A 247-nucleotide genomic window follows, 5' to 3' on the forward strand; every position below is an offset into this window, starting at 1 on the left:
GAGTATCCTAGGAATGGCTGGTAAGCTTGAATCACTGACCTTGTTGTTCAAACCACCTTTGCAGTTCAACACATTAACCCATAGCAACATATCAGGACTCCATCATGACATGATTAGGTCTCATTTTACATTTAATTAAATGATTTTGAGTATTTGTATCTTTCATATTATAATTATCAACAATTTTTAAATTAATAATTCCTCCTCTGTTTCTCTTTTCTTCCTTTCTTCTTCCCTGCCTTTCAGG

This window comes from Chrysochloris asiatica, unplaced genomic scaffold, assembly GCF_000296735.1.
Source record: "Chrysochloris asiatica unplaced genomic scaffold, ChrAsi1.0 scaffold00015, whole genome shotgun sequence".
In the NCBI taxonomy this organism is placed as follows: domain Eukaryota; kingdom Metazoa; phylum Chordata; class Mammalia; order Afrosoricida; family Chrysochloridae; genus Chrysochloris; species Chrysochloris asiatica.